The sequence below is a fragment of the Neodiprion virginianus genome, chromosome 7 (assembly GCF_021901495.1).
Source record: "Neodiprion virginianus isolate iyNeoVirg1 chromosome 7, iyNeoVirg1.1, whole genome shotgun sequence".
Taxonomy (NCBI): Eukaryota; Metazoa; Arthropoda; class Insecta; order Hymenoptera; family Diprionidae; genus Neodiprion; species Neodiprion virginianus.
Window position 1 is genome coordinate 16,478,617 of NC_060883.1, and position 24,766 is coordinate 16,503,382.

General features: G+C 36.8%; 1 protein-coding gene across 9 annotated transcripts in view; it reads right to left on the minus strand.

The window, feature by feature from the left end:
- Nucleotides 1-22,974, minus strand: part of LOC124308676 (uncharacterized) — a 314,483-nt gene extending 291,509 nt beyond the window's left edge. For 4 of the 9 annotated variants that reach the window (XM_046771618.1, XM_046771616.1, XM_046771617.1 and 1 more), the window contains exons 1-2: nt 22,655-22,974; nt 18,103-18,551 (exon numbers count right to left, since the gene is read on the minus strand). The gene's annotated coding sequence lies outside the window, so the exon portion shown is untranslated. The other 5 variants (XM_046771612.1, XM_046771610.1, XM_046771614.1 and 2 more) reach the window with 5 other exon arrangements.
- Between the last annotated feature and the right edge of the window lie 1,792 nt (nt 22,975-24,766).

The window sequence follows — 24,766 nt, forward strand, 5'->3', positions numbered from 1 at the left end:
CACCCTCTTACGGGAACGGGTGAAAATTAAGATAAAAATCTGAAAAAACGGGGGAACTATTTTTAAGGAAATCCGCCTGCACTCGGGCCTGATAATACACTTTTGTAAAATACACCTTGAATCGCATAAATGTCGACGGAATTCTGTAAAACGTATCATGAGTAGCATAAATGCCTGGCGATTTTGGTTTAGGATGTATTTGGAATTGCATAGATGCAGGCGGATTTTATTGAAATGTATTATGGATTGTATAAATGCAAGTGGATTTGCCCTGGACGTTGAATTTCCCGTGTATCGTTTCGACAAAATAACCCAGTTCAAGTTCCTTGGCGAAAGCGGACTTTCAAATTTCACCAGAAACGAGCGAACGGCATACCTGAGCAACGGAGAGAAAGAGCCAACAAGTAGAAACAAAAAGAAAACTAAACGGAACGAAACGTTTCACATCACGTACCGCCAAAGTATATGATACTTGCATGCAGGTACGTAGAGCTAAACCTAAAAGAAAATATAAAGAAAATAGTGGATACATGTCTGAAGTTGAAGTTTTGAAGAAGAGAAGAGAAGACAAACTGCATGAACTTTTCCTCGGCGTAAATGCAACGAGCATGAGGTATGTCCAATCAATAGTCGCCTGTACATAGAGCAGAGAATTACTTTTCTTTATACAACGAATGTCGATTCCATTGCAATATCGTTATTCTCAGAGTTGTTATTTTTTTTCTTTATTTCACAGTTCGACTCGAGTAACAATTAAAGATGTCAGGGTAAAATAGAAAAGTCAAAAAAAAAAAAAACTCGAGGATTACCCCGTTCCGGGCAACGAACAACATGAATGTACGTAAAAAATATTGACAAATTGTTTTTTACTATTGGCAAAAATAAATCTAAATATTATCCTCAAAGCCAATTAACCTCTCGGAGCCTTTGGTTATTAAATGAACTTTCATCGCGCCAAGCAAACGGCTGAATCCTCACATTTCTCTCGACGATAAAATAAACTTTCCAAGTCCAACTAATTGTAAGCCCGTCATGGCTTCCGTTAATTAACTTCTTTCCTACCTATATCGTATACATACAGGTATAATTAATATGGTATATTTACGGAGGACATAATAATTCGGCATATTGATAAAATTATTTCCATCGACACGGAATGTGCCAAGAACGTGTCGAGGAAACATGTTCCATTTGGAATTTTCCAATAAGTTGGAAATACTTCTTTCCGTTTACGTTTTTTTTTTTTTTTTCATCCAACCTTTGCCACTTCCACCTGTATCCAATTTCGTTTTGCAACAATGACGGCAGGTCAAAAGCAATTTAACGTTCATATATCAGCGTAAAAAGTTTATTACTACGCAGAGAGTGTAACGCCGCTACGAATTTTTGTCAAAAGTACCGTAACTGCTTTTAATTAGAGCAACAACTTTGACTGCCCTATCGCTCTGCGATAATCATTACTAGCATTCAATTTCAATTAAATTACAATCAAAGTATCAATTATTCGTTTTCTCGTACCGCATTATTTATTTAAATACTCTAAAATTGTCTGGCCTGTAATGTAAACCGAACTGTATAAGCTCAAAAATTTTTATGAGGTTGAAATCAGTAACGTTAACGTAACGAACCATTGTCGGGGGGGGGGGGATTACTATTCTGCAACTTTGTACTGACTTTGAAGTACTTAAATTTTCAAAATATGAATACCGTTGGACGAGTTATATTAACTGTTATCGTCAATCGGTATTATCACAGCATAGAACTTCGCAAAAATCTCCTTAAGGTAGTACCGTGATAAATCACTTTTCTTACAATATCTTTCAATTTTTGAATACACATAATTTGAAGTGTCCTTTATACGTAGGAATTTTTTTTAATAGTCCTTGCGGTACTAAATTTTGCAATATTGGCGATCAAAAGTCGTACAATTTACATGTATTCCCTATCCCGACCGTAGTTAGAGTGAGCATTTTATTTAATAACAGTCATACTTTTCTTAGAATTTTTTTTAAAAACTGAGAATTATTAATTGAGGATATAACAAGTAATTTTTTTCAAAAAAAAACATAAACAAGCCGTATTCATTTTTTTGTAAATAATTCTTAAAGTTTGTTGCTTTTAATGATTTTCAAACTTTCTCTCATAACCTGACCCGTGAGAAATAGTGACTTGGCAACGTTGCCCTACGCGGGAAGCTTAAAATGCCACAAAGGCCCAACGAATTGAAATAAATGTCGGAACTTTGCGGATATAGGTTACGGTACAGGTTTTAATCGCGAAGTCATTGTGTATTATTTTCAGTCTCCAATTATAACTAACCTCAAATTGATTTCATAACAATACATTTCTCTACAACACATGCTTGAGGGGCAAGAGATACTGAGTTAGAATGCAACGTTGCCGAGTCAGACAAAAGACGCAATGGGAAAATTTTTATACTTCTGCGCATGTGAGAGGAGGCGCAAAGGTGTACTGTATCTCAACTACTTTTTACTTTAGTTATAATGTTTTATACGGGGGATATTTCTCTGGAAGTTGAGGACTGCTGCTATCACGGTACTACCTTAACAGGGTAAGCAAAATTTCCACTCCTTATTCATCCGGTTATTACGAATGTGGAAAAGGAATTTTCTCGACAACAACTGAAAACCGTCGCCGATGTTTGAACTTTCCCGCGGTAGTGAAAAGGAGCAAGAATAACCGTGTCTCGGTGGAAATATTCGAAAGTTGATTTTCACTCAGCCGTTTCATCTTCTTTATTTTAGTAACTCGTGGTGGTGGAGGTCTGCATCTGACCCTCGTACAAAGGGGCATTACGAATCGTTTGCAGACAACAGAAACTGTTATTGCTCGAATTGGTAACCGATAAACCTAATTGCTTTATTGGCCAAATGCCGTTTCCCACGATTTGGGTCGCCTACTCCGGCTTTCTTGTTGTCGGTCCCCATTGCCTCTGACAAATTACATCGTAGATCAAGCATCGTTGTACGTTCATGATACGTTTCTAAAAATATCCAACATTTGTCTAGAAAATTCTCTGCGATGCGTATGAGAGATGTGCCGTCACTACCGGTCCGTTTATAAATCAATACGAAAGCCCGACTCGACGAGCATGAGAGAATTTGAAGAGAGTTATTTCACGTTCGCAAGAAACAGCTGCAAAGATACGTTGGAACGGCGGCGAGGAATTCCGAAAACAGGAAGAGGCAAGCGCCGGATCGAAAATGATCCTCTTCTCTTTATAAACGGAATAATACTTCGGAAGACGGTAGTTAGCTCGGTACTAATTAAAAGTTGAATGTGTACGTATAATAAAGAGGTTCGACTTACGTGCTTATAAATGCCCTCAAGCAGTTCCGAAAGTTGGATTGATCTTCAGGCAAAAACGCGGCACAGTACGCACAATTTTCTAGAACCCTAACAGGGGCTTAGACCATCTTAACCTTAAGCTTGTTCAATTAGCGTAATAACTCGGGATGAAAGTCTGCTCTTCGGTTCACATGATGTTGCAAAATTTAGTCGATGGGTATTTAAACCAACGTTTCAAGTTCTTGAGGAATGACGTTTATCATAAAAAAAAAAAAAAAGTTTGAAAAAATCTCTGGGAACGTTGTTTGTGCCAATGACAGTGAATGCGAATTGAAAAAAATCTTTATTAGTTACGCGTTAAGAATGAATTTGAGAAAATTTGACCGACGCAAACTGAGATATCAACAATTTGAGAAATGATTCAAAGACGATTAATCATAGTGTTAAAAATCATTAAACTCTGATATGTTTGATTAAATTGGAATGTTTAAGGCTTGTTTTGTTTACCAGAAGGATCTCCAGAGATCACCTGAAACAATTGTTTACAAATGTTCGTCTTCGGAGTGGATGAAATTAGGGTTCAATACATTTCTGTTGTACAGTTTGGCAAACAACTCGCAGAGATCTCTTCGAAAAAAGTAAGTCCTAGAACGTTAGAATTGGCTAGAAAAGCACGAATGTTTCATCACTTTAAAGGTATTAATTATGCACTGATAATACAGGTCTACAACATTTTTTTTTACTTTAGTTTATATTTAAATAAATAAATTTTGATTCGATAAATTGCATAATAACAGAAATTCTCATTTATTAGTAATAAAGTTTACTCTTGTCTATTTTACGTTGATGAATAATCACCGGTCAGCACGAATTTTGAGTCTAGGTTCTAGATGTTAAATTTTGATTTCTTCCACGCAAGTAATAATAGAAACAACATTATCACCAGATAAAGTTTGCTTTTATAAAAACCAGCCTGATATTTTGGATTTTAAGAAAAGTAACCTATTTTATCAAACATTTATTGTGAATAACAGTTGAACAAACTTCAGTTTCGCATTTAAATTTTTCAGAAAAAATTCATTTAAATGCCAATAAAACTGTTCAATCTTTGACGAGTTACGTGGCGGAAATAAAAATTTGACATCTAGAACCCAAACTCAAAATTCGTGTTTGAACGGTGTAATTTCGTCAATGCAAGTCAAACGGATATCTTCGTTTCAAGTTCAAAAAAAAATGTCGTTTTTGCTTGAGCTTGACTGAAAAAAACAACGTTCGATTAGCGACATCCAGCCACTTTCAGGCTATACAAAAATTATTTATTTTATACGTATGCATTATAACGATCTTAACCTGAGTTATAATCTATTATTAGAGATTTTTTACATTTTCTTACGAGTTAGGTTAGGTTAGGTTGCATAAGTGTTCTATGTTCTGATAATAAGCTTTTTTCTCAAGTCGTTGATGTCTTAGCTTGCGTCATTCAATCGTACCGCGTGATAAAGAATGTTCAACAATCAGAGCAGCAGAGAAAAAATGAAACAACTGCTTATCGTAACTGACACGATGGATATTGTTCATCAAAAAGCTCGAATCATTTTGAAATGAACATAAATATATCTTCCCAAAGTGAAAAAACGGATTACAAGACATCTTTTAAACGTCTTTTTAGCAAATTTCAATTTCGTGGTGTTTGGCAAGCAAATTTGAGACGATTTTTTTCAACGTCAAGTTGAATTGTAAGAGTGAATTACTTCAGACTTTTGAAGATGATAAAATCTCGGTAAACAAGTATAAATAAGCGCAAATCAAATATATACATGGCGAACACACTCGAGCATCAAATCAAGTCTCAAGAGCTTACGGGTATACGTATAAGCTCTTGAGACTCGAGACTTGATTCAAGTATACTTGAACTCGAACTCCACACAATTTACTACATGACGCAACTGTATTATATACAAATACATAATACATCGAGTGTAAACCGCGATCAATGAAGACTTTTATCACTGCTTCGTGAACACGATTCGATTTATAATCAGCCTTGTTATCACAGAATTAATTGGCTACCACTTTACACAGCATTGGAACGGATTAAATGATAATTGTTTAATCGAATCCGTAAATTCACAAATCGATTAATACCCTGCAGGCGTTCGGTATCGTCGTTCCTGATGATCTTTGGGGATACGATGTAATCTTGAACAGTGTACTTGTGATCGGCGACCAATCTACTTCACTACGAAATAAATCATGTCTGATTCGATTGAATTTTACAATGCTGGAAACAAACTGTATTTCCCAAATGATGGAAATTTACTCTTAAAATAAATAATTGTCAACCATTTGGTTTCGGAAACTTTGTAATTTCGAAAATCATTCAGCCTCAGATACTTTGTAAAGCTGCTCAACTATTACAAAAAGAGAGAAAACCGTTTATTAGCTCTCCAGCAGTGCTGTTTGTATCAAAGATGATGAATACGAATGAAACAACATACCTACTTACTATACTGTGAAATAAATTGGAACAAATTCGAATGACACAGACTAAAATATCAACGGTTAAAGAAAAGGTTTTATTGTTAGAACGATTAAAACGATTTAACTCCGGTATTATTTACATGATTTTTACGTTTTTCGGCTCGTTTTTCTCGCTGACCAGATCCCCACAAATTGTTTGGAAAACACTCGAGAAGACTGTGGATACAGTATAATTATAACGCACATTTGTCGTACCGTGCTTACTAACAAGTATTTTTACCCCCTCAGAATAAAACTGTTCGTAAAATTCGACGGGGTATTCATACAGTTATAGATCAAATGACAAGTGGTTGCAATGATTTCAAGCGATTTCAAGCTGTTTCGAAGGATTTCATACAATTTCATGCGATTTCAAGTAATTTCAAGCGACTTTAAAGTGGTTTCCGATTTCACGCGATTACACGTGATTCCTAGTGATTTCAAGTGATTTCAAGTGATTTCAAGCGAGTTTAAAGAAGTTTTCGATTTCAACGAGTCAACACACGTGCGATTTTATGCGATTTTAAACGATTACACGTGATTTCACGCGATTACACGTGATTCCTAGTGATTTCAAGTGATTTCAAGTGATTTCAAGCGAGTTTAAAGAAGTTTTCGATTTCAACGAGTCAACACACGTGCGATTTTATGCGATTTTAAACGATTACACGTGATTTCACGCGATTACACGTGATTCCTAGTGATTTCAAGTGATTTCAAGTGATTTCAAGCGAGTTTAAAGAAGTTTTCGATTTCAACGAGTCAACACACGTGCGATTTTATGCGATTTTAAACGATTACACGTGATTTCACGCGATTACACGTGATTCCTAGTGATTTCAAGTGATTTCAAGTGATTTCAAGCGAGTTTAAAGAAGTTTTCGATTTCAACGAGTCAACACACGTGCGATTTTATGCGATTTTAAACGATTACACGTGATTTCACGCGATTACACGTGATTCCTAGTGATTTCAAGTGATTTCAAGTGATTTCAAGCGAGTTTAAAGAAGTTTTCGATTTCAACGAGTCAACACACGTGCGATTTTATGCGATTTTAAACGATTACACGTGATTTCACGCGATTACACGTGATTCCTAGTGATTTCAAGTGATTTCAAGTGATTTCAAGCGAGTTTAAAGAAGTTTTCGATTTCAACGAGTCAACACACGTGCGATTTTATGCGATTTTAAACGATTACACGTGATTTCACGCGATTACACGTGATTCTGAGTTTTCCGATTTTTGATTACAATAACTGAACACGCGCGTGTGATTTTGTGTTGCATATTATGCGATTTCAAGTGATTTCACGTGATCACACGTAATTTAAAACAACTTCACGCAATTACACGTGATTTCGAGTGATTTCAAGCGATTTCAAAGTGATTGCTTTCCAAAGCAGTTCGCGATTTCAATAAATGAATACTCCCCGTCAGTAAAATTGTTCTAAGGCGATCTCTAGAGATATCTACGGTAATCGAAATAAGTCTAAAAGCATGAAAATGGGATGAAAAGCACCGGGGTGCAATCGCGACGAAACATTACAATTAAATTCTTGATATCTCGGTTCAAAGTAGATATTCTCCTGTCCGGAAATTCGCAAACGATCTTTTCCTTCTGAACCTAACCTTTCATTCAGACGACTGAGCGCATATTTCATCCCTGAACCTTTGTGATTCCCTCTCAGTCCAGCCATGGCAACATTCCAGCGACATTCGATAACTAGGTGGGATACTTGATACTTACTTGCACCACGTCTATTTAGCGAGTAAGCAAACTTGGAAAGTTCTGTCTACGATAATACAGCCTCTGCAAGCTCGGCGTAATAAATTCACCGGAAGTCGCAGTACCAGAATTGTATGTCTGCGGGTACAGCATGATTTTAACAACTGGCTACCCGCCGTGTTTTGCCTCGGTTTCGCCAGCCCGGAGCCAGATATAGGTTACATATATATACATATATATATATATACATGTATATTACATATATCTGTATATCATCTGCAATATATCACAGCCGGGCTATGGCTTGAACGGGAAAACTCCCGCGGGGAAATATTGTCCCTGATCCTCGGCCGAACCGAAGTAGGAGAAATACCACGTTAATTTTATGTCACAGAAAAATCCTCTCGCTGACAATGAGCTATAGAACGAACTGTATTATCCACTTCGTTCCTCCTCAACCCACATCTGCGTGTTACAAAAACTCGTTATTTATTGTTATACGCGAGACGATTTTCCCTACCGGACTATTTTCCGGAGTGTGTAATAATTTCCGAAAATTGTACCGTACGAACCGTAATTTAAATCACTCGCTAGGTCCAGGTAAGGGAACGTTTACATATTACGTCACGCTGTTTTCGGCCATTTTCAAATTATTGTAATATGACGGACAATGTCAATTGTCGGATCGCAAAACAAATGAAACGTAATATTTGAATGACTCCTGAGTGATTTTGCAAATTTCTGCATAAATTTAAAATTCAGCATTAAATTTCGCTGATTTGCAACCGAAGTAATCGACCTTGTGAGAGAGTATCCAGTGGATGAAACACGGAACTTGGATCAAAACAATTTCTGCGATATTGAACGGAGAGAAGGGAAAAATATTTTTAAGAATCGTAGAGAATCGTGAATATCGATTTTTGGTCAATTTTCGTAAAAAGATTTCAAAATCTACTGATATCTAAAATGATGCTATAATTATGTAAATTCTTGTAGAATTTTACGAATTAGGCATACGAAAATTTACAAGTCGATACAAACAATTTCACTTTTACGGAGACAGCTGTAGTTGGTTGGAAATTTTTTTATCGAGTGTTGAGGAAATCTACAACTCGAAAAGGAAGAAATAATTTTACATACAATTTCGCGGACAAATATCTTGAACCACCGCTCCAAGTCGCAACTTTCTCGCAGAGAAAACTGACCCAAGAAAAGTTGAGTACCCAGCAGACGGTGGGTCTACATTCAAAGACTCCTCTTGTTATCTTTTGATTACAATCTCCGTGGATTTAGAGAAGCTGTAGTATATTTTTAATGTCACCCTATCTCGCTAGGCAAGTTTTAGGGCGAAAAGACGTATCGCTTGTTTCTCTGAACCAGGAATTCTACGATATTCTACAAAATATTGCAACAAGTTCCAAGATCGATGTATACGAAAAGAAAAACGATTGCGAAATTGCAAACCATTCTAAAACTATGATAAATCTATGAAAAACACTAAACTTGATGAAAAATTGTGTGCAAAAATTATGATCACGTGTTCTGAACTTCTCGCAAAATCGTGCCAATTTTTTTACCTCAACTTTGGCACCAAATCAATGGAAGTGGTTCTAAATATTGTAAGCGATTGTAAACGAGGCTGTGGAACGTAAAATTTAAGTGTTTTCAAACGATAGCGATCTGCAGAAGCGTTTCGTTATAATATTGCACAACACTTTGGGTAATAAAATAAGAAACGGAACTCGGAACGAGGAAAATTTGAAAAATGTTATCTGAATGCTAATTTCGAGTCTTCGGACTGTGTCGATTTATTCTATTCGGCATTTTACATTCTCGGACAATCTTAATCGCTGTCACTGATATTATTTGAAGATAATTCGCACGCATCAATTTTCACGTACGCAAAAATGACGAGTTTCAGAAAGCTCATCACCTCTTCTTACTGTCATTATCGTATCCAGTATCATCATAAATGTCACATGGACGGAGACCCAGTGTCGGATATTTCACTCGCTTGAAATGTTCGAGGCTAGCTTATACGGAAATTTCGTTTAGCCAAACTTCGTTTTGTGATTTATGTAGGTCGCGATATATCATGATCTCCACGATTCGCGCTCACACACACACCCACCACACAATACTCTGCTATTCTGCTGACAACAAATCGTACGGATTCCAGAGGTTCGGAAACTGTCAAATATTGCCAAATAATGAATAATCGGAACGTCGCAACAACTTCTACCTGTGTTCAATTTTTATTTCTCCCAGTTATCTGTTGGGTCACCGAAGAAAATCGTTAAACTCAAAAGCCGCAGTTATCGTCTAATACGTACGTTTTGCAAAATTTCTTCAACACCAATGTCACAGATTTTTATTAGATACTGTTAGATCGAAATTCTGTTTCTACGCTCTGACATGCAGATCCAACCATTGAATATGTGATATAATCCAACCACGTATGATCTGATCTATTCTGATCTATCTGTATAGAGTCTGATTTGATTTGATCCAACAGCATAATACACAACAAGATCTATATTCAAAAAAAGTAAGATCTAATTAGATATGAATACGTCTAGTTATATTTCCCCGAAGTGCACGGTGAAGAATGTTTGAATACACAGGTCTGCAGTCAAAAAACTGCACAGATTTTTTATACTGTTTCTTATAGTTTTTTACTCACCGAAACCGGGAAAAATATTTCGAAAATTCCATCACATCATGTTTTTTTTTTGAACTCGTGTTTGCAGTTTCGTTTAGACTGAAACTTCCGTTTAACTCGAAATTTTGTATCCTATTCTTGATTCTAGGAATCCTATACAAAATTTATTCCTTACTTTCATTTAACATGTATTAGAGTGAAACTCAAGAATGAATACTAACAGGAGAAGAGAAAATGGAAAGCGAAAGCGTGTTCGAAGAAGTTTAAAAGAGAAGAAGAAAAGGTTTCGTAGGGAAAAAGAACGAACACGAAACGTTAAGAACATTTCACCAAGAAATTTTTTGTTTAATATTACAAGAAATATTGTTTAGTTCATTGTAATGAAACGGTGGTATTTTCATTATTGTTATCCAAGCACCTTGGATTTTTCAAAAATACTCAACGCGACGGAGGGAAATGAAAGTAATTTTTGTATTCGTGAGACTCGACAACGTAATATTTACCAAAAACATCCCATGCAGATGAAGTAATAAAACATTATTTCGCAGACCCGTGATACCTCCGGTATTTTGCTTTCTACGCGGAAAAGACACCGAGGAAAGTGATAAAAATCGAAATGTGCACCATAGTGGGTACAAGGAATCCTACTCTCACCTCGACGGACGCGATTTTAACATTACTGTTAGTTTATGTGTTTTTACTGGCACGGCATTCTTATTTTCCACATATACAAGACACGTGCATATATCTTCCCTCATTCTTGCCCCTCGTTTTCCTTTTTCCCGTTACGGTGCCTGCAGCTCGAGGAGGCATGAATAGCGAATGCGCGAACTAGAAAGAGAAATGTCCTTCCGAGATTTGCCGGCGTTCGCGGGGGGACAGCGTTTGAATTGATCACATGGTGCTGGTAAATGGAAGCCTGGAGGCATCAAATTGTGTGCGACGACCAAACGTGGGAGAATCCTCACCGACGGCGCTCCTTTCCGTCCGAATCCCATAGCCAGGAGCGAGGTTTACCCTAGTATACCTATGCCGGAGAGCCTTCCCTCCGCGTATAAACACACGGGATCGAGCAGTCCGCAGGGTGGAAATTTTTTCCTCGCTGCAACCCAAACAGGAATCAGAGTTGACAGTCCGGAGTCCGTTCGAAATTTCAGCGTTATGAAAACGCCGCTGGGAAAATAGGCAGCTTATATACCGAGAGGATCTCTTGAAAGAACCTGATCGTCGTCTAGTCTATATGCGTAGCCAACCTTCTAAAAATTTTACTAACGTCCAGTGTTGCCAGCGAAACCCAGTGTTCCCAACCGTAACATAATTATAGTACATGTCACATAATTTGACTATAACTCGTAAATGTACTATAATTTCACGTTCACTGCCATCACATGTAAATTGTTCCTCGTTCCGTTCGGTTTTTCTTCCTCGTCGATGTTTTGCTAGAATCTTTTCTTCCCCCCCCCCCCCCCCCCCCCCCCCCGATTCCCCATAATCGCTGTTCGACCATGAGTCCGTTTCACCAAAGGAAAAAAGACATTATTTAAATAAAATAATTGAATTTGAGTGTTCATAGGTGTTTTTTTGTTTCTTTTCACGAATCAATTTTACGTTATTCAGGTTTTCTGAAAAATACTAGAATTTTCTTATGCGTACGATAATGCTACGGCCCTGGCCACATAATTCTGATCGACGTGGTTGGGAACGCTGGCGAAACCTACCATAATTATGAAAACGTACCATAATGGGTGCTTTCCATTTACTGACTCAAGTCGACTTATGCCGCTATTTCTGGTGTATTCTTTTGCCCAGATTGGCCGGTTACAACAGAAATAGCGACACAAGTCGACTTGAGTCAGTAAATGCAAAGCACCCAATTTGACGTCTCGTATAACCATGTGATATGACTTGTTGGATTGACACGCATTCTAAGGTTAGATTCGACGGTCATGGGTTATGTTAGGTTTATTGAGATTGAGTTAGTTTCGCGCTTGGCCGACTACGGCGCTGTAGGTTTCTCTGTGTTGCCAACATAACTGTCTAGTGTAAAAAATTAGCCGTCGCAGATTCATTGTCCCTGTACATTGTCATAACATGTGTACCATAGATCACAAATGTTTGTATAAAATTGTAGATATGCATAGTTTCTTTTTTTTTATGAAGAATTGTTAATTTTTGTTAAAAATTATAGTATCTTTTAGATTATTCACTGAAAAAATACAAATTTTCATGAAAATCTACAGGATAACCTCGTTTTATTTAATAAAACTGTAACTGTTTTTATTCAAGTGTAGATTTTCATATGAATTCGTGTAATTAATTTTACAAGAGGTGGCGGAATTTTGTCTTTGTTTACGCAGAGATTCGTACTATTTACGAAAATTTACCGAATCTTGTTTAAATTTTTTCGAGTAATAGATGCAATGTTTCCTTTTTTTTTGCAGATGATTTTAGACGACAGCACTTTTTTTTTTGTAATACTTCATTAGATTGTGTAAAAAAAACCGCATAAGAAAACAATGATTTTCTATCACGTTTCCTGTATTCCCATAAAATATCGTAGAAAATATTTTCACCGTGATAATTTGAAGAATGTGTTTGCGGAAAAATATCGTGCATCGAGTCTGTGCTCGTTCGTCAATCCAGTCATGCACTCCACGTGTATCAAGATTTAGTAATAAGTTGAAGTGCGAGGATCCGTCTCAGGAATTATATAACGATGATGGCCGGTCGGAGAGTCGACTCGAGCCAGTTAGGTAATACAATTTTCTATTTTGTCCCATCGGGGTAATGGAGGGCACCGTGCAAAAGCCGAGAACCTCGGGAGAATTGGTTGGGGTCGGTTGGCGAAAGAAATTAGAGTTGTTAGCAGTGGGGACGGATCAGCGAAACGAGAAGAAGGACCGAGTAAGAAAAAACAGATGAAGAGAGGACCCGGAACAACATGACTGGGGAACTCTCTATTAAACCACGGCACGAAAAAGGCTGGACATCATGTGCAGCGATGTGAATTATTCGAGAGGATGAAGGTTGGCTGGATGAGTCACCAATTTCATTTCAATTCATACTGTTTTTCACCTAAGGTGTTCGTCGTATCCAACCTTAGATAAGATTTCTACAAATCATTTCACTCAAAGCTCCACAGTAGTCCATTCAATCGGGACTAAAAAAGATCTTTGCCCTACAATAGGTGGGGTAGAAATACGTTATTTATTTTAGAAATATGTTATTCAGTTCCAGGCCTCGATAAAAAATCAAGGGTTTGGAATGAGGTACAAAGAATAGTTTTTTGCAAAATAATTCCTCAACGCTCGATCCTACGACAGGAATGTTTAATAAAAATTTGAAGAAGACTGAATTCCCTACATTTTTTGTAAAAGCATATTTTTTGTCAGTCTGACGTATGACGAAAAATTCGTCCAACACATGAAAGCAGAATTTTATAGTATTCCCGTTATTCATGGCAATAATGATGATGGAGCGAGGATTCTTATTTTTACAAGTAACTCAGAGATGATGCAGGAAATTTTTCTCAGAATTTAATCAGATCCGAGTTGAATTAGTCAAACAAAACCAATGACTCAAATGCCATCTAAATTGGTCGATCCAGACACAGAAGTTCCATTTTCGAGAATATCTGAGGAATAGCTCAATTGATTCTGATCAAAATCGAATCACTTTAAGTTTAGATTAGCTGCATCAATTAAAACCAAAATAATAAAAATCCGTTACAGTTCATTTTCCAGATATCGTCGGACAAAAGCTCATCACCATTGACCTCCAAACGCGGAGATCTGGTGATAGCTGAACTTTATATTTTCAGAACGATTATGAGAAAATTTCCCGATTCTCTGATATCACGGGACAGAAAGTTGAAAATATGAATTCCAAATTACTCTAGGGAATAATCTAGGGATAATCTAGGGAATTTTCTCGACTCCTCTGTACCTACTTTTTTTCTAGTTTTCGTTCAAAATTCAGAATCGTCACAAAAAGCGTAACGTGTTAAAATTTAAATGTAACAAATTTGACAATTATATCTTTTCATATGCAAAATATCAGGCTTGGTCATCGATGATATAACACAGAGAAAAGATATTGGAATTCTGCTTTGTACGCGGAATCTATTGAAACAACTAGCCTCGGTAGATTTATATTAAATAATAAAGATACTTCAAAAATCATGTATCCTAAAAAACAAGGATTTCATCGTGTGTTTCATGAGGATTCTAAATTTAGTAAAAAACAAAAAATAAGAAGAAGCAAGATTTTGACACTGAATAGTATAAATATAATTTGAAAGCTATAAAGAAGTGAGGTTATATTGCTCGATTTGTATAGCCTTTTCATGAGAATTGTAACGAGTCGCAAGGTTTAGGTCAAACAAATAGTTCTTAAATGAGTTTTCTATCCAGGACAAGTAAGAATGAGCTCTGCTGTGTTGCCGACAGAATTAGCCACTTCGTGATGATGCGCCACCTTTAATGAGGTGAATAACTTGATTTGGACGCCCAGTCAGGAGATTTTCTCGGACCCCGGATCCAGAGGGTTTCAGAGTCGCATTGTTAGGACAGAAAGAAAACCTGACAAATGAAACGTGACAAATCGAAAACCATAATAATGGCAATTTTCTCCAAGCATCTATAGTATCATAAATTCCGATTCAGTTGCGAATATTCCATTCGAAATAATCTGTGTTGTACAGGCTGTGCCAAGCCAACTCACCCAGCCTCTGAACCAAACTATTTTTAATTTGTTTTTTAACAGAGTATTCCCCATGCGGAACACCATCGAAAAATTTTGTTTACATTTTTATTCTTATCAATTCGCTCGATTATCAGATTTTTAGAAGTGATTATGCAAAAAGTACTCTTATGCAAAAATGTACGAAGTTTTATGAGATTTTGAATCTCTCGGGGTAGTTTGATTTCAAATCTTCTTCTGCTCGATGGTAGATGATTGAAATATTAACAAAAGAACAACGACTTCCTATCTAAAAACCTTGACGTTTGTTGAAATCATTTCTATCGAGGGTTCGGCAAGGGTCTGCGAAACATGGCAACGGAGCTAGGATTGGCTAAACTCTCCCCAGAGAAACTGTAATGGGGTTTGCAGTTTCCGAGTACACCTGAACCTGGGGTCAAACTATGCGAAGTATGCTCGTAACTGCGGCTGGAGTAGTGAATAAGGGAGGGTGGAGGGAGGTCCTGTCCTCTCCACGCTCGCAACCAGCTCGACCACCCGGCTCTGACGTCACTTATTATACCATAAACACGTTCGTCAACGGTGGTCAAGGATTCCCCTATGCGGTCTACGCTATGTGCACCGTTCTAATTGAGCGACAATGATCACACCGAAACCGAGGAAGCCACGTTTGGTTTATCAGGCTTGACGGAACTACAGGCCCGACTTTCAAACAGCGCCTCTAGCGGCAGGAAATTTGGACTCCGCAGAATCCTTATGGGAATTGGTTCCTCGTCGAATTGATTGGATTTTTACTATGTTACGGTACATATCCTCCCCATCAAAAGTTATCACGGAGCACAAGTCCCAAAAATCACTAGTTTCCGAGATACTGGCTTCGGAAGAAAGGTGTACAGATTTTTTCATACCAATGGTTTTACTGACTTTCATGAATTATAAAGCTTCAAGGGGACTTTCAAACAGCGCCTCTAGTGGCAGGAAATTGGAACTCCGCAGAATCCTTATGAAAATTGGTTCCTTGTCTAACTGGATGGATTTTTACTCTGTTACGGTAGATATCCTCCTCATCAAAAGTTCTCATAGAGCACGAGTCCCAAAAATCACTAGTTTCCAAGATAGAAGGTTCGGTAGAGAGGTGTACAGATTTTTTAATACCTATGGATTTCCTGATTTTTACGAATTACACAGCTTTAAAGGGACTTGAAATCAAACACATCGCTCAAAAAACTGCGCGGGTTTTTCTCTAAAATAGGCAAGAAGCTCTGATTGATTGGATCAGTGCATTGATTCCGTCCATGAACTTGCTGGTTTATTGGAAGGACGTGCAGCGTTAGATTTCGCGTGAAATACGAGACCCTCCGACTCTTGCAATAATCGACTTGTCCTGTTTTTCACGCGTCTGCGGAGTTTCTGCGAATCGGCTGTGCCGTTTTTGAGTGATATATTTGATTCAAGTCCCCCTCGAAGCTTTGTAATTCGTTAAAACCGCGTAATCCATACATATCAAAAAATCCCTAACACCCTTCCGAAGCTCATATCCCGGAATCTAGTGATTTTTAGGACTTGTATCCTCGAGAACTTCTTATCGGGAGGATATATCCTACAAAATGCTAAAAATCCAGCCAATTCGACCGGGAGTCAATTTTCATGAGGATTCTGCGGGGTCTTTTCGGGAAATGTTTTGAAACGAAGATCGTGCTTCTTGGTATCGCTGCAACCCTCGATCCTTTGTGGTCTTATCGTAATGTTGCACTTCTTTAACGAATTTTTGTTCTTGTAGGGTTAATAAACAAACAAATACCGTCAACTAATTCGAATATACTAATTGGCTAGATACGTTGCATTATTATTCTTTTCGTTCTAAGCGATCAACCCATTTTTCACTTTCGGATCGTTGTGTTGAAGATTGAAGGCCAGTCGTCGGAAATTGCCCGAAACAAGAGTACAAGTTCAGTTTGGTAATTCGAGTTGTCGCTAGCGTGCAAACGACGATCGAGTTGCGGACCAATTAGAAAAGTGATACAAAGTAGTTTCCTTTGTGAACCCCGAATTTCTCACTTTCTGATAAATCACTTACAGTTGCACGTAGAGATAACTTTATACAATAAAACTACAAGTTCGCACAACTGTTGAAAACATCTTGAAACTCGAAAGCAGAAAAAATTGGTTTTTATAGAATTAAAAAAATTCATCAAGATTTTCATAGAAAATTGTTGGAATTTTTCACCAATGTAACTAATTGTTGAACTCTCTTGACGCAACTCTACCAAGATTCAACAAAAGTTTGCCACGTGTATAGTAAATTTTAATATCTGTGCAATTAGCATTGATTCACGTACAAATCAATACAAATCCTTCATGTTCTAAATCATCTTGTAAACGTAATTCGTTTTACTATCTGAAGATCCCAGTTACAGTCCATAATAAAAAAAAATGATATCAAATGTCCAACATTTTTTACACCACACTTGTACGTTGACAGAAATGATTTATGTTCACCAGTCAAGCTAATTGAATTCGAAACACAAAATTCTTCGTAGGTGTTACTTTTGTTTTCTGCCAACAAATGAAAACTCCTGACTTGACAATGAATGAAAAATAATGGTACCGGCATTAATAAAAATGTAAACAAACGCTCAGGTTTAATTAATTCAAGCCGTGTAAATATATTTTCTTATAATCAAACATCTCCGACAATGAAACCGATAATTTCCACATTTTTACCGTCCGTAATTGCGGCACAAGTAATAACATTGAGATTGAACGACCATTGCAAAATTTAATTGCAAAAAAAAATTCGTTCTCATTACTTTTAGGAACGAAGATACGTTAGAGAACTGCAAAAAATTCATCACCCGTTTTTCTTCAAAGAAGCTTGGAAAAATCTTCTGATCTGAGAAAAATTCACCCATTGTTCTTATGATGTATTCTCTCGAAAGACTTTTCGTACCGTAGACCTGATTGGTAAAAAAAAAAGTCAAAGTTACAGCCAAAGAAGAAAAAGTTTAGAAGTATTGGATATAAAAAATTAAAACAATCTTTCGTCTGTCTGAGTTGTTATTTATATACGGCTGTTTCTTTCTCTTAATACCTAGCGTAGAATTATTTCTCACGGCTGACCCGTTCGACCTGTATAATTGTGATAAATAAATTGAGATATAGGATAAAAAAAGCGTCTCCTACCTTTATTTCTGCTCAGCTAGCCGGTATTCTTGCTATTTATAACACTATCTTCTCCGTCGGGCATATTTCACATTCCGGAGCAAATCCTCACATCATTCCACGTTCCTAATTAACCTTTGTATTATTTTATTTTTTTTTTATTTTTTTTTTTATTAATTTTATTCAATTACTCTCAGCAATGTCGTTTAATTGTGTCGAACCACACACGAATGAATGATACAATTTTTCGTAATTCTCTCGTCGGTGATCACAAGGTATTTTACTGCACGAATTTTATTTTATTATTTTAACGATTGTTTGTGTACTTAATTTTATTTTATTTTTAACATTTAGCACAGATTCACCCACCGACTACACAAAAAGTTTGTCCTTCAATTAAACCACGAATAACGGTTTCAAGTTTTGATCCATCAATTCACTGGCACCATGAGACCTAAACCACTTTTAAGCTGCAAAAAATTTCAAACATTTCGCAAAAAACAACTCGAACCAAGCTATGGGTGAGGAAAAAAGGGGATTTCCGGAAGTTGCTAACGAGTTTTCATATTGAAATAATTAGTTGCGAATTAAAATATGCATGGACGCGGTGAGTAATTATGGCGAATAATATACAGCAAAATTAAACTGAATTAAGAGTATATAAAAATGAATATAGAACGCGGGATTTTTACTGGCTCTTTTTAATTAAGCGGAGCTTCGGGATCCCCGAAAAATTTCGAGGTAACGAATTTTCATGATGTTTCTTTTAATTTTCTCACATTTAAACTTGACTAAAAGCTACATTTGCTCATCTTGAATTTCCCCCCCAAAAAAGGCAAATGATCAGCTTTATTTAAAGTGAATTTGGTATTTTGATTTGCAGTTTTGTGAAGCTCGTGATTTCAAATTTTTTTATTTTTTTTTTTTTTTGTTCCTTTAAACTCTCGGCAGTTTAATAGTGCAATACCGAATTGAGACTGCAAGATCGGGGGCCGGTAAAAATAAAGTTCCGATAGAGCAAAAATTCCCAAAAACAAAGTTTCTGAAGAACAAAATTTCGAAAATTAAAATATACTCACACAGCGTAGTTTACTCACCGACTGGGTGTAGAAAATCAGAAAAAACCGGAAATCAGAATAAACAGGATTCCGTAAAATTATCGAAAATCCAAAACAAAGAAAGATGAAAATGCTGAAATTTCACCAAGCCACAAATTGACAGAACTGAAAATCTTGGATTAATTAAAATTTCCATATTTCCAATTGTTAAATATTCTCATTTTCGCACTTTCGGCATTTTGTCCTTTCGGAATTTTTCGCTTTCGGGACTTTGACCGTCGCGTTTCGGACCATTCGAAACTTTGACGCTTCGTCACAGTTCGATTTCTTTACTCCAAGTTTCGCCGGAAAAAAATTCGAAATTTCGCGCATGCGGAACTTTTCAAATTCGGAATTTCAACCCCGCCCCCGAGTTCGACATCGAGAGGCCGATACACTCGAATTCAGAGGCAGCCTGAGAGCTAAGCGCTGAACGGCTCAAGTAGTACAGCCAACGTTTGGTCGGGCACTCGATCAGCCAAGGCGCAAGGCTCAAGATTTTGGCAGCGGTATAATTACGAGACACCGAGTCCAAAATTAAGCGAGAACAAGAAGGTCGAAGCGAGCGAATCGTGTTTCACCCTTTCTTCCCTTCACGAGCAATGAGGTCGTTTCAGACTTTGAGAAATGATGGAATTTGTAGTTAAGGTTGAGCACGCGGTCGTTGAGAGAAAATGGAAAAATCGAATCACTCACTATTTGCAGTTTTCAACAATTTTCCAAACTTTTCTTAAAGACCACGGAAGAGCGATCATAAACCCTATGAATTCTCATAATTTAAACCAAATTCATCGCTCAGGAGAAGAAAAAATTCCAATGTATACGATTGAATGAGGTTCACTTGAAAATTTAAAAATCCGAAATCAGGATGATGAAAAATTTGGTTAGGTTAGGTTAGGTTAGAAATTTTTAGATCCGAAATCAGGATGAGAAAAATTTCGTTAGGTTAGGTTAGGTTGGAAATTTTTAGATCCGAAATCAGGATGATGAAAAATTTCGTTAGGTTAGGTTAGGTTGGAAATTTTTAGATCCGAAATCAGAAAGATGAAAAATTCGGTTAGGTTAGATTAGGTTAGGTTAGAAATCTGAAGATCCGAAATGAGGATGATTAAGAATTCGGTTAGGTTAGGTTAGGTTAGGTTAGAAATCTGAAGATCCGAAATGACGATGATTAAGAATTCGTTTAGGTTAGGTTAGGTTAGGTTAGAAATCTGAAGATCCGAAATGAGGATGATTAAGAATTCGGTTAGGTTAGGTTAGGTTAGAAATCTGAATATCCGAAATGAGGATGATTAAGAATTCGGTTAGGTTAGGTTAGGTTAGGTTAGAAATCTGAAGATCCGAAATGAGGATGATTAAGAATTCGGTTAGGTTAGGTTGGGTTAGAAATCTGAAGATCCGAAATGAGGATGATTAAGAATTCGGTTAGATAGGAAGTGCAGCGGAGGAAATTATAAGCAGCCGGTGCAAGGAAGAGCGGAAAAGAAAACCGTGAAATTGAAATAAATAACTAAACAGTCGGTGCAGTGACTTTATACGGAAGACTGCGAAGTTGGACAGAAGTTGACTTTGTTGGAGCCAGGTGCCGGCTTTATTTGAGACTAGACAATATTTACTCGAACGGATGAACAACTGACTCGGGCGTATAAGCAAACGAGTGTGAAGAGGTGATAAATTTGTTCCGGGCACAAATCAAATAGACCGGATCAAAATATTCCGTCGCCTAACTTAGAGGAATTATTAATTTAAGGAGGTTGGTTAGCCAAAAATCGATGTCGTTTATCGATATTATCACAGGGCTGGCAGTGTTCAAGTCGTCTCAAAAAAGTGAAAAAAGTGACTGTCAGAAATAAAAAAAGCAACTCGATAGTAACAGATCCTAATTAAGTACAGTAATCGAAAGAAAAGTTTTGCCACAGTCTTATTCGTTTCATCAGAAATAGCCATATTTTCAGTTCTGTCACTGCATGCGGGTTTTCATTTGTTTTGACATCTTTTTCCGCATTAAAAAAATTCATCATTGTACACGATATTCAGTAAATTAGTTAGAAGTGATCGGTAACTCTGATTTATGAATTTATTGTCCCTTCGGGCAAAACATTTCGATAAAGAAACAACGAACAATCTTATCATAGTTGATTTTCCGAAATAAAACTGAAGCTAATTTTTCCCCTGAAAATATCATAACGCCTAAAAAGAAAAAACAGAATCTCGTCCATGGTGGATATCACGTAAGAAAAAAATTGTGCAGCAAAATTTTTTCTGCACGAAACTCAATTACGACCGAAAAAGTGACTTGAAAGATCATTTCTTGGAAGAAGAAACAAAAAGTGACTCAGTTAAAAAAAAGTGAACAATAGTTAGAAAGGTGACTGACCACCAGCCTTGCAATATCATAAGATAGTCATTCGTCAAATTGTCATACACGTAAATTTTGAAGATTTCTTTAAATATACAAAAATATCTAATGCTGAAACTGTATAAACAAAAGCTCAGATGTTGATTCTTTATTTCAAATCGCTTCGCAAAAAGGTTGAAAATCTAGTGAATTCATTCGACTTCACGTCGCGATGGCTCATTTTATTTAAAAAATGCATTGTCTAAAAATTCACATCACTTTTTTCATCGTCTTGGCATCATTGAATATTCAATTTTGTAACATTAAACCAATATTCATTATCATCAAGAAATTGACTGCTGAAAAAAAAGAAAACTGCTGAATATAATCTGAATTCTAAATGGCTATCTAAGAGTGATTTAAATTGAACAAACCTGTCAGATTTTCCAACAATTTTGAAGCGTTTCGACATGAAACAACGACACATGAGCTTTTTTTTATAATTTCACAATTTAACATTTTTTTTCTTCGCCAAGACATCTTCGTAGCTTACGGATATATCAATCTAACGAATATCTATTGCGCAACCATATCGTATTGAAATTAATAAGAAGTATCGATTCTTGGCAAACAATCCTGGCTAATACTTTTTTTCTAAGCTAGCACAACATCCGCCCGATTTCGAAAGAGTTTTCAACCAAACGAAACTTCATTTACGTCTAACTGCATGCAGCCTAGCCAGGAAGCTTTCAACCACGTAAAACAAGTACACGAGGTAAGTAAGTAAAAGCTCCGAGGAGAAACTTTTCACCCTGCATCACAATATACATATATACCCGTATAAATTCTTATCGACATCGATTCGTGGACTGGATTCGAAGCGTAAGTTTTTGCGAATCATGGAAAATTGATCATTTTTCAAAGCACCTCAGTTTCAAGATACGAAAAATTTTCTAATCGTAAGACAGATCGTAGAAAATGATGAAAGTCAGTTTAAAAAAATAAAACGAAAACGACATGAAAATGGTTGTAAAGCACACTAAATTAATCACTGGAGTATCCACGTTGATTTTTCTACTTTACGATGTGTAGTTTGTTTCTTATTAGCAACAATTATATACACACGAATTATACGAACCGATCAAGTTTACGAAAAAAGTTATTGAAATCGTGTAACAGTAAGTTCTGAAATCTGACAATCGTTTCTTTACTTTCATATATTACACGTTATTCGTTTATCAATTTTTAAACATTTGTAATACTCGCGTACCTATTTCGGCTTGTTTTTCTCTCTCCCTCTCTTTCATTCTTTCCTTCTTTTCAACCCCCTTTAACGTCGATTTATACGCACAATATGTTTGACCGCACAATCACGGCTCACAGAACAAATAAAGACCACCAAATGATTTCGAGTCCGGGTTAAACGCGATATCCGGTCTCGCGAAACGATCGCGGCGACGATCAGCCGCTGACTGAAACGTTGGTCCATTTTCATCTCCGTCTCACCCCTCTCGCACCCTCTTTGAAGCCCCTTTGCGCAAACCTCCGACACCGACAACCCTCAACCCGGCAAGCTTCGGTGCCGTCATAGCCTGCCACGCCTACTTGCCACTGCTATGCTGGCCGTCCTTTACACATGCATTCGTGATCTTGTCTTAGGTCAGTTTTTTAACGTTTCGACCCTTTCCCGATCTCCTTCTCGATTTCTTAACCCTTTCGGTCGCGCGATTCAGTTTGATTTTTGAGTTTTCTTGGGCACGGAAGTGCAATTATACGTCAATCCTGTTACGCATCTGATGTCAGCAATGTAATCAAATTACAAAACAACCCCTTAAAATGGGGGTGAAAAACGGGTGAATTATCAGTTGTATAATTTTTGTTCTTGTATTTTGTACGCGAGAAACACGAGCATATTTTTCTCGAGGTTCAATTTAGAGAATTCAGCCAGTATTGGCCCACACAACCCTACATTGTTACTGAAAGTAATTTCTTTTCTTAAAGTTTGATATAAAAGGGCGAACCCGCTAAATATACAAAATTTTTACCATTATCCTTTTTCTTTTTGGCTCAATTCAAATTATATGGAGTATTTCATGCCAACTCAGTAAACGATTGTTACATTCATGTTTGAAAAAATTTCAGTCAAACGGTTTTTTATATGATCACTGTTTTCGATTATTCTTTCCCAAGTTCTACAACTCTCTCATGATTTTGTTAGATTTTATTTTTTTCTCTCTCTCTCTCTCTCTCTCTCTCTCTCTCTCTCTCTCTCGTCGCCGTTTCTGAATTCCAGAAAATTAGTGTCAAACAGCGCTCGTTTTTGGAAAACTGAGAATTCAAAAAAAATGAAGAAAAAACATTTACTTCTATGGTGCGATGACGAGAATGCCGTTAAATATATAGAGGTTTAAAATTAAAAGGACCACCACGTTATACTCATTTACAAAACAGTGAAGCCTTCCGCAAGATCCGGTTGATGTCGTCACTCGAGGGTCTGCCTTGAATTGGAAAATTTGGCGGTAAATCAAAGTAATTTTGTAAAGTCCAGAGGATGATTGAAAAGAAATAATGTTCAATGGAAAAGTGAACGGTGATATAAAATCCATCTGCCGTTCATCAACGTATATTCTCCGGTGGCTGATCGAATGAACTTCGATTGTATCCACGTCCCTATATATTGACGGAATTTAGGTTACTTTTGTATCTGACACAGCCGACCCGTTTCATTCGTATTTCATCCTCGGTCCTGATACGGCGAGTATAAGTAAAAATGTGACGAGTGGATCGACCGTGATAAGTAGAACTAAAAAAAAAAAAATTGTTTGAACCGTCAATGATCATGCGTTTTTTCAAAATTCTAAAATAATAACAAATTCTCACCGAAGCGTTTTGAAACATCAAAGCTATCCGATATTTGTTTCGTCTAATTTTTCACCTTGGTTCAAGAATTGACAGGTCCGAATATTATAGAAGTGACGTGATCCTTTTTCTATGAATAAGAAATAAAATTGAAACGAATAATTATTTTATCGCGCTTATTTCCGTTCCTTAGAAATTCAAAACATTTGTCTCTTAGCAGTAAAAATCTTGACGGAATTTAAATCATTCATCTTTCATTGTTTCAATCGAGTCAACTATGTGATTCATTCAAATCTTATGTAGTTGTAGCAAACGAACACTTTTGTATGCAGTATGTTAATTCAACACATAATCACAAGCCTAATATATGTCACCAAAAATATTTCATCAC